We start from the raw sequence: 11,102 nt of genomic DNA on the forward strand, positions 1-11,102 counted from the left end.
TTCCTTGATGGAGTGTTTAAACCCATAAAAATATATAAGGTAAAATAGTAAACTTTAATTGTTACAAAACATTTTTTCTGTCATTATCAGAGTTAAGTTAAACTATCTGAAACTGTCCGGTATTCATGCGAAAAGATGATACCGTGGAAAACTTTGTCCAATTTTGCTAACGGGATTCAAACCCGCGACATCCCGACCTGGGGTCCGACGCTCCATCCATGCACTACTGCGGCTCATGGTGTCTAATATACAAATAGTGTCAAATTATTCTGCATAATTCAAGTACAATATTACCATCGGCGTTTTGTAAAAAATACTTTATGACGTTTTAATTTGCGATTAGTAAACTGTTTTACATACAATATGTCACAGGGGAAAAATAACGAGTTATTACTGTAACCTTTCAGCAATTTAAAATTACTTTCAGGAAATACCCATATTTTCGCTTCTCAAGTGAGGAGCCAGGCACTGAAACCGTTCGTACTGGTCACGATGCTCCTGAGCAGTAGGTCAATATCCTGATGAGAACTGGATTCAGATTTTTGTCGTCTGCTCGACCAGGAAGTATTGCAGCTAGAAGTCTGTCACAGGAACGCCTTCGTTATCTGGTCAACAGTGTCCGTCCTTATCAGGGCGGGTGATCACGTGACTTTTGTTTATGATCGCATTTTGTCCACCTTAATGGCTGCCCCCATGTACAAGAAGATTTTTTGTATTTTTCTGCAATTTCTCATTACATTTCAATGTATTTTACCGACCATGTTCCAGCCAACAACTTTCCGGTTCCAGTGATGTATTATGTTGCTATGTGAGTGTTGCCGTTTTTCCATTTACCTTGCAGAGATTTTCGAAGCGGTGATTTTTCTATTGAAAAAGTGTGGTCACATTGAGACCCAAATTTCAAAAAATACAGCTTATGCATTTTAACGGGTTTGTTGTTGGTAGGAATCGAGTGAAAATGCACTCCAATCATGTAGTTTGCTTCACATTCCACTTGTAAATGTTTATACCTGTTTTCTACAATGTTCTAGGGATTCATTTCTGAATGGTCACATTGTGTCGTGGTCACATTGTGTCCATTAAATTTTGTAAATTGTATATATAGCAATTAATTCCAATCTTCTACATAATAATTAGTCTTTTCAAGTGTTTTAGTGTTGCAGTTCCATTAAAGAAATAAACGTACTTAATAGGCAATCCAGAAACACTTTCGAACTTGTCACATGATGGCTAAAAGAAATAAAGTCAATTTTTCCCCAAGATAACGTGCCATTTTCAATTTCCTATAGCTAGTCCCTGTTTTTACATAATTCTGGATCTATACTTGACATTTCATACTATTTTCAGGAAGACTTTTGCATTTACAGAAAAAGTAAATGAGCCTTATGACACTGATTCCGCGTAAGAGTGTTAAAATTGCCTAAATTTGTGTCGCTAAACCTATTGTACGTTGTATTTAGAATCTTTTGGAATCATTCTCAAACTGTTTTCATTCATGACCTACCAAAAATTCATCATCATTGGCACATATTTTTATTGTCTGTGCAATCAAATATATATTGTTACCAAAGCATAAATTAGATACGTTACCTTCATCTGTTAAATTATTATTAAGTGAAACAAATGTGAAAATCTTATCTTTATTAGTAATGTCCGTCTATTACAAACAACATTTATGATATGATTTTGAAGTTTGGTAAACAGTATGTTACTATAACAAAAGCCACATACATTATTGAATGATTGATGCATGATTTCACATTCAGCAATCTTTTTTCTTTCTACTTTCCCTTATGTGAGCAGAAGAACAATAATCACTTACATCAAATACTGTATCTTTATGTACTTGTAATTGGAAAGGAAGAAGAATATAGATGGATGAAACCAGATACGTGATGAACAGATACGTCACAAAGATTTTAAATTCAAAATGGCACATGAGTCTGCGGTTTAGAAATACGTAAGTGATAGAATTAATATCATATAATCACAAAAAGTACGTAATGAATGTTTCAGAAACGAGTACAACTCAAACAAATTGTTATAATCTGAGTCTGAACTTTGTGAGACCTCCGTAAAACATAGTGTAGTCACAGATGCCGATCAGCCTATATACCATCTGAGATATCTTAGACACCATGTATGGCTGTATTTGCACAAACTGACACCATTTATAATTAATTTAAAATAATCAGATAAATTTATATTTAATTTTATAACAAAATCTATAACCAATGCTTTGTATAAATCAATCTTTGTGGCAATTAATTTTTATCTTTAGCGGTCATGAATTGTTTCGTTTTTAATAATTAACACTTTTATGCAGTAAGTAAATTTGTTGTAAATAGTGTCAGATACGTTACAAAATACCTCAGGTATTGATACGTGCATTCGTAGTGCACATATTCACATCAGGTATGACTGAATTTGAACTGTGATATTGATAATACTATATAATGATGCTTAAGCTGCTGCTTGTGTTTAAGATCAAGAATTTACGTTACTATACTAAATGCCAGGCTGTCAAACTTATCTAACTTGATGTGGGCTTAGCTAACATAAGTATAGCTAGAAATGAAAAAGTAAGGCATGCATCCATAGTTTAGTTTAAGGAATCAAAATATAACAGAATGTTTTACTTCATTTATAGGTGAAACTCAAAATGAATCATATAAAAAGAGCTTGATAATAACGCATGTAGTTTTGGAATTTTCAATACCATTAAATGAATACGCTTTAAAATGTATTTTCAACTAGCATAGTGTGCCTATGTAGGCTTTAGCCTCATACAGTTTTTGTATTTTCAATACTACAAGTTGTATTAAACTAGATTTTTTTTTCACAAAATTGAAATATTATCAATGTGATAGCTGTTGTAAGATTTTGACCAATGATTCATTTATATTTATTAAATTATAATATTGCCTGTACAACTAAGATATGTCGTTTTCGTCTAAACTTCACATTTCTGGCATTTATTGCATCTATTCAGTGAATATCTGAGTAGTATAGAAACTACCGATTTTAGCGTTTTGACCCCACTTGACCCATTACCTGATTTTATAAGTGCACTTTGGTCTTACCCTAAACTTTAGTAGAAACTAAGTTTCTACCTTAAAATACTAACTTTGTACACTTGTACCCTGAAAATCTTTGGTTAAACCAAATAAAAACCCCCGGTTTAACCAAATGTTGAAGGGACCAAGGTTTACTTACACAATTAAAAAAACCCGGAAGAAATATTCATACACTGAAAAACATTTTATAATAGTTTTGTCCTTATTAATGACGCATGGTGTTATATTACGCTTTACTACTTCCTTGATAAGTGGATTGCACAAGTGCAGTGTTAAACATATAAGGAAAATCTTCAATACGTTTAAGTAGGTTTCGACTGTTACATGTTATGTTCAGGATGGCTTAATATGGCGCCTGCTTTGTCTGTTTAATGGCAGCTTCATTGATTCAGAGGTTCGGTATTGGGTCTGTTCCACCCGCTTGATGCCAGCAGCTGTGACTATTACAAATTGAAGGTTGTGCGCATAATAGATATCTTCCTATAATCTGTAATAGCCACCGGGTTTGTCTTACCTCGTTCTTGTCTCTAATTTCGAAGGTTTCGAGAGGCAACAAACACTGTGGTTAAAGACGATCCTGCTGCGAGCCAACAGGTGGGACGGCTTAAGAGGAACCAATGTTTCACTTCAGGTGAACCAACAGGTAATGTGGCTAAAGAAAGGCTGACTGTCCACCCCGGCATCGGGCGCGCACATAATTGATATTACCCGATGTCGGGGTTAAAAGTAATGTGTAGCAGACGGGGCTTTTGCACTTTTTTTTATAATTTTCTACTTTAAAATACATTGACTTTAAGAATGAAATATCCAACGTCTTAAATTCTTAATATATTATAAAAAAGATATTTACCAGTTCATATGCTGAACCTATAACTCCATTTTATTGTAAGCAAATACACACTAGACTGTTTAGCAGACGAAATTATAATTATCGGAAAAATGTTACCAATGTAATAAACCGCGTTAAGGTATTAGACAACCCACATAAAAGAGCATTCAATTACTATTATTATGTGATAATCACAATTTTAGGAGGGTGTACGTTCGAGCCCCACCGGAACCAAAATTTGTTTGATAAAAGAATTACATGAAAACATTTTAGCGACATCGGTGTTGTTTTATTGGTATTTACTTTCATTCATATAACCGATATGTTTACTTTGCAGTACAATCCCATTTAAACTTCCCTGTGATCATTTTATGTTTTACAGCTGATTTAATATGTGTTCTATTAAATTTAATTACATATAATATAATGAGTTTACAGAATAAAATATATTGTGTAAAAGAAAGGAAATTTACTGATAGTATAAATCCTCAATATGTTACAACAAAAAATGGTAGACTTATGTTAAGAGCTCAGTGTGCTGCGGTAATATAAAAACCCAGTTTGTTAAACGTTCTGGAGGTGCAATTGATATTCACAAAGCAATGTTACCTTTATTACCTAAAACAGGTCTAACACTTCCGGGTTTTCGCTATTGTGGGCCTGGAAATCCCCTAGATAATGGACAACCCATAAATGAATTGGATACAGTATGTAGGGACCATGATTATTGTTATAGTTCAGGAATAAGTAAAAACAAATGCGATAAGAAAATGCTTTCCGACTTAAATAACACTAAATCAAAAACATTCGGGGAAAAGATTGCAAAACATTTAGTTGTGAAACCTATAATTAAAACGAAATACAAACTTGGGTTGGGACGAAAGTCAAAAAACGGGAAAAGGGGGTAGAGTATACCCCCGAAATCACTGCATCAAGCTACCGCTGGAGTGATAAATTAGCAGAAGAATTACACAAACCAATTAAAAGAAAATTTAGGAAACGACAGGTGATTGTTAATGATATTGATGATACTTGGTCTGCTGATTTAGTTGACATGCAAGCTTTTTCAAAATATAATAAAGGTGTAAAGTACTTGTTAACCGTTATTGATATTTTCAGTATATATGCTTGGGTTATTCCATTAAAGAATAAAACTGGAGAATCTGTTATGAAGCATTTGAAAAAATAGTTTCAGAAGACAGAACACCAACAAATTTATGGGTAGATGAAGGAAAAGAATTTTATAATAAAAGTTTGAATCATTTTTAAATAAATATAAGATTAACATGTACCATACATTTAACGAAGGAAAAGCTGCAGTTATTGAAAGATTTAATAGAAGTTTAAAAAGAATAATGTGGAAATATTTTACAGCAAATAATACTTATACTTATTTAGATAATTTGCAGGAAATGGTTGATAAATATAACAAAACAAAACATTCTAGTATAAAAATGACACCAACCGAAGCCAGTAAAAACTTAAATAAAGGTACTGTTTACTTTAATTTATACGGTAATTTAAAGATACCAAAGAGTAAACCAAAATTTAAAATTGGTGATCGAGTTCGCTTAAGGAAACTGAAAAGACATTTTGAAAAAGGATATACACCAAACTGGACAGAGGAGATATTTATAATTCATGGAATTAATAATACAAATCCCAGAACATACACTATTTAAGATTTAAATGATGAAATAATTCAAGGTTCATTTTATGAACAAGAACTTTTACCTACTACACAAGAGGTTTTTAGAATAGAAAAAGTTATTAGACGAGACTATAGGAAAAAACAAGTTTTAGTAAAATGGAAAGGTTACAATGAAAAATTTAATAGTTGGGTTCCGTTTAGTGAATTGGAAGAAATTTAAATTGAAAATATATTATATAAATGAGTGATAAAAATCTAATATCTAATAATGGAATAGAAACAATAGATCAATTAATTATCCACTTAACTAAACTAGCTGCTGCTTACAGAAAAAGTTATAAATTTTGTGGAAGAGTAAATACAGGATTACAGATTACAGCAGGTATTTTTGGTTGCTCGGCTGCATTAGCACTTGTTCCAGTTATTCCTATATTTGTAGCAGTTGCTGGCGCTGTTCCATCAATAATTACTGTTTTTATTAATAGACTAAAAGTTGAAGACAAAAAAGCTATTTTAAATTGCATCACCAGAAAATAAAACAACTAATAACAAAAGCACGGATTGGAAAAGTAAATAAAGAAGATCCAAATAAAGTTATTCAGGATATTTTTACAATACTGTTAGAAATGCAGAAAGAAAAAAACTATTCAATGCCTTTTGAAACGTATATGAAGGAATTTAAACTTAACGGATATAAAAGTAAAAAAGAAGAAGAGTAGTATTAAATTTTACGTGCGTTTTTTAGAGATATTTTTCTATAAGTACATTATATATAGATGGTTAATAGAAAGGTAGATAGAATGATTATGCCAAAATTATCTAGTATTTTAGGAGAAATAAAGAATCCAGACAATAATTCATATAAAAATGTTCTTAAAAGAAGAAATGTTATTAAATCAAAACTTAATGAAATAGGTAGCGATGAATATAAAAATCATGTCATTGATAATTTACAAAATGTTATAGATCCTATTCTATTAGAAAGGAATTTATTTGAATGGGGCTGTGGTTGTTTAATGTTAGTACCTCCGGTGGTGCCTTTAGCAGAAGAGGAAAGTAATGTAAGATTATGTGATTGTCCCAGACCAAATAATCATCGAAACAACCCTAAAAGAGTTATTGCAACCGATTGTGACACTAATGAAGAAAAAATATATAGAAGCACTTACGCAGCATTTAAAGACCTTGATATTAATTCTGGATTAATAAAAATGTGCTGCGAAGGGAAAAACAGAGTAAAAAGTGGAATATCAAAAACTAATGGAAAAAGATATCAATTTAAATATTTTATTTCTTCTTAAACTTTATTTGTTTTATTATGTTTTTAACCCATTTTTGCTTAACGAATTTTATTTTCTAAATATAATATATAGATGGAAATTGAGAGATCAAAAAAACAATATATTAAGAAATTAGAAATTAAAGTTGAATATAGACAAGATCCAAAAAATCAATTATATTTAACTATAAACGAATCTTATGAAATACTTAAATCTGAACTTAAAACTTTAAAAGGTATAAAAATAAACGTTGTTTTAAAAATAACTTTTGTAAAAATGGATAAAACAGATACAATATATAAATCAGCTTATTTTCAATCAAAGGCTTTAGAAATTATTAACTCAAACGAAATAAAAAACATTTTACGTCAAGCTTTTGATGAAATAATAAATAGAATTGGCAACTGGATTTCAGAAGGAAGTGGCTGGAGAATAGAATCAGTTGATGCTCATTATATAAATAGATATAAGTATAGTCCACTGGCTGCTTCAAGTTATTTAGAATTACCAAAGAAATTACAACATCCAATGAAAGGATTAATAAATATAAAGAATGATGATAATGAATGTTTTAAATGGTGCCATTTAGCTTACAAATTTCCTGTTGAAAAAGACCCTCAAAAAATTTCAAAATATAAAAAACATATAAACGATCTTAATTATACTGGAATTAAATTTCCTGTAACATTAAATCAAATACCTAAAATAGAAGTTTTAAATGAAATATCATTTAATATATTTGGTTATGAAGAACCTGCAGGTATTTATCCATTGTACATATCAAAATATCAATACGAAGAACACTGTGACATGTTATTAATCAATAAAGATAAGATAAATGGCGACTGCAAATCACCAGGGACCCCGGTCCATCATTATGTTTGGATAAAAAACTTTAATAGATTAATGACTAACAAAACCAAAGACCAACATAGAAAATATTTCTGTAATAGTTGCTTACAACATTTTACTCAAGAAAGAATATTAAATGAACACATACCAAACTGTTTAGCTATTAATGGTACACAAGGCGTAAAAATGCCAAAAGAGGGAAGTAAAGTACAATTTAAAAATTATCATAAAGGTTTAGCAGTACCTTTTGTAATTTATGCTGATTTTGAATCAATAACTAAGAAAGTTTTAACTGCTTTACCATCACCTGAATCTTCATTTACTGAACCATATCAAAATCATATAGATTGTGGTTACGGCTAAAAAGTTGTTTGTTGTTATGACGATAAATATACTAAACCAACCCAGATTTATAGAGGACCTAATGCAGTTTATAAATTTATTGAAAAAATGCTTGAGGAAGAGGAATATTGTAAAGAAATATTTAGTGTTAACTTTAACAAAGAATTAAGAATGTCTAAAAAAGATGAAAGTGAATTTAAAAAACAAGCGTTTTGTAATATCTGTGAAAAAGAATATATAGAAGATTCAATCAAAGTAAGAGATCACTGCCATATAACAGGAAAATTCAGAGGAAGTGCTCACTCATAATGTAATATTAATTTTAGACTAACACAGAAAATTCCTGTTATTTTTCATAATTTAAGAGGTTATGACGGTCATTTTATTATGCAACAAATAGGAAAATTTAAAAAGGAAATTAATGTTATTCCTAACAATATGGAAAGATATATGGTATTTATGACTTCCGACTTGGTCTTTATTGATTCATTCCAATTTATGTCTCAATCATTGGATAACTTAGTAAAAAATATTCCAGAATTTAAATATTTATCTCAAGAATTTGATAACATTGCGAAGCTGGAACCTTTGGTTGCACTTAATTTATTAAAAACAAAAGGTGTTTATCCATATGATTACATGGATTCATTTAAAAAATTCAAAGAAACAAAATTACCTCCTAAAGAAGAGTTTTATTCAATTTTAAATGAAACACACATATCTAATGAAGAATATGAACATGCTAAAAATGTTTGGAATAAATTTAAAATTAAAACAATGGGAGAATATCATGATCTATATTTAAAAACTGACGTATTACTTTTAGCTGATGTATTCGAAAATTTTAGAAAACTATGTTTAGAGTACTACAAATTAGACCCTTGTCATTATTTTAGTAGTCCTGAATTAGCTTGGGATGCAATGTTAAAAATGACTGGAATTCAGTTAGATTTAATAACTGATATTGATATGTATCTTTTTATTGAAAAGGGACTGAGAGGAGGAATAAGTTATATTTCAAACAGATACAGGAAAGCAAACAATAAATATATGAAAGATTATGATCCTGAATTAGAATCTAAATACATTATGTACCTCGACGCCAATAATCTTTATGGTTGGGCCATGTGTCGACCTTTACCCTCTGGAACCTTTAAATTTATATCCGAAAAACAATTCAAGAAATTAATTGCAAAAGGTAAAACTATCTTTATAGTTGAATGTGATCTTGAATATCCAAAAGAATTACATAAAACCCACAATGATTATCCTTTAGCTCCTGAAAAAATCAAAAAACCAGACGAATGGCTTTCAAATTATAGTAAAAATATTAAAACAGAATTTGAAATAGGAAAAAGTAATGTAAAAAAATTAGTTCCAACTTTAATGAAAAAACAAAATTATATAGTTCATTATAAAAATCTTGAACTATATACACAATTAGGGTTAAAAGTAACAAAAATACACAAAATATTAACTTTTGACGAAAGTCCTTGGTTAAAAATGTATATTGATTTTAATACTCAAAAAAGATCTAAAGCAAAAAATTCATTTGAAAAAGACCTTTTTAAGTTAATTTACAACTCTGTATTCGGTAAGACGATGGAGAATTTACGCAAGAGGGTTAATATTAAATTAACTCATGATGAAAACCTTTTATTAAAATATATTGCCAAACCTTCATTTGTTAGTTCAAAGATGTTTAACAAGAATTTATCTGGTATTCATAGAATAAAAGAAAGCTTGTTATTAAACAGACCTTGTTATGTTGGAATGTGCATTCTAGATTTATCAAAATATCTAATGTATGATTTTCATTATATAACATAAAGGAAAAGTACTAGGATTCAGCAAAGCATATATTCATTGACACTGATTCATTATGTTATGAAATTAAAACCAAAGATGCATATGAGGATTTTTATAAGGACAAAGATTTTTTGATAATAGTGATTACGATAACAACTCAAAATTTTATTTCGACAATAATAAAAAAGTAAAATGTATTCATATTTATTAGAAAACGAAGTTAATGTTAAAAAATGTAAAGGAATTAAAAAACACGATGTTAAGAAAACAATAGTTCATAAAAATGAACGATAAAAGATATATTCTTGATAATGGTATTGATACATTAGCTTATTCTTAAATTATAGAACCATAAATTGTTAACTGAATATTCATAACGTTTAAAGAATCAATATAAATTACATCATTTATTTTAAATTCATTAGCATAATTAATAGAAATAGATTCATTTTTTTCTGTTATTTTTTACATGGTATCTTTGAAGAATTAAATTTTCTTTATTTTTTAATTCTAATTTCGCTTCTCCTTTATCTAATTTTATTGCATCAACAAGAATAATTAAAATGCAATTTTGTTTAATTCTTACATTATTACCATTTTAAACTAAACCAGGACTAGCATTATCAACTTTCCATTGAAATAATCCAGCAACATCTTCTGTTGCAGATGTTAAAAACAATGGAGGTTTTCTTATTATTTGTTTTTCTATTTTACTTACTTTTTCGTTTATATTATTGAATATTCCCATTATATTAATTATTCCAGTTAAATAAAAACATAGTAATTAATTAAAACTTTAATGTTTTAATTCAAAAGTTTACTTTCTTTATAATTTATATATTCCTCCAATATATAGAATTTGACATAACTACCTGGCAAAAGAAGAAATCCTACATCATCCGATAATGGATCGCCGTTATTAATGTCAAACATTGTCTTTTCTGTTAGATAAATTTTGATTTTTTTCTCATACACATATACTAACGGATTGTCATTGAAAATATCTAACTCATAATCGTTACTGATGTTATTGATGTCACTATCCACACGTGTTATATTTACACTCCCGGAGGGAAATTCACCAATAAAATCCTCTTGCCACCACCTAAAAACTAAACGTGATATTGGACATACTTCCACCCCACGAGTTGATGTTGAATAAAACCTGATATCTATTATATAAATTCCGGCTTTTTTGACTGAAAACACATTCTTTAAAGGTACATCCGGTACAGCTAGTTTATATTCTTGGTTTATGTTTA

Source organism: Mercenaria mercenaria, chromosome 7 (assembly GCF_021730395.1).
Source record: "Mercenaria mercenaria strain notata chromosome 7, MADL_Memer_1, whole genome shotgun sequence".
NCBI lineage: Eukaryota > Metazoa > Mollusca > Bivalvia > Venerida > Veneridae > Mercenaria > Mercenaria mercenaria.